The following is a 443-nucleotide window of genomic DNA, read 5'->3' as shown; positions in this document are numbered from 1 at the left end:
CCCCCCTGTGATCGAGCACCCCACTCCGACTCCCCTCACTGCAGTACCCCGCGACACAGCATCCCAATACGTATTGAGCGCGCACCCCACTCAACCTCAACAACTACGACGGTCATCGTTTCCACGAATAGCCAACTTCGAAAAAACAGAACAAAAAGATACGAAATCTCGGACCTCGAATAAAAAAAAAAAAGAAAGAAAAAGCATACAGGGGTAAATCAAAACCAGAACAGCCGGCCTGACGCTTCCGATGAAAATCGCTCCGGATGCAAGAAAAAAAATCGCAGCCGTCAGCTGATTGGGTGGCCCTGCCAGCCGAGTGCGCAGCGCTTGTTTACTGAGACGCTCGTCATTTAAGGACACAACACGTTGGGTCCGCGGCCAGGGACCCGGAACGGACGCGAGCAGACGTCACGCGGGGGTGGCCCGGCCCCCGGCCCCCG

At 55.8% G+C, this 443-nt stretch overlaps 1 protein-coding gene across 1 annotated transcript in view; it reads right to left on the bottom strand.

Moving 5' to 3' along the window:
• The window catches only part of LOC113214687 (scavenger receptor class B member 1), a 29,858-nt gene that overhangs the window by 13,213 nt on the left and 16,202 nt on the right, over nt 1-443 (bottom strand). The gene's annotated exons all lie outside the window — the stretch shown is intronic.

Source organism: Frankliniella occidentalis, unplaced genomic scaffold (assembly GCF_000697945.3).
Source record: "Frankliniella occidentalis isolate FOCC.00 unplaced genomic scaffold, Focc_3.1 Scaffold11, whole genome shotgun sequence".
Lineage (NCBI taxonomy): Eukaryota > Metazoa > Arthropoda > Insecta > Thysanoptera > Thripidae > Frankliniella > Frankliniella occidentalis.
Note: the sequence above shows the minus strand (reverse complement) of the source record. Positions and strands in the feature narration are given on the sequence as shown.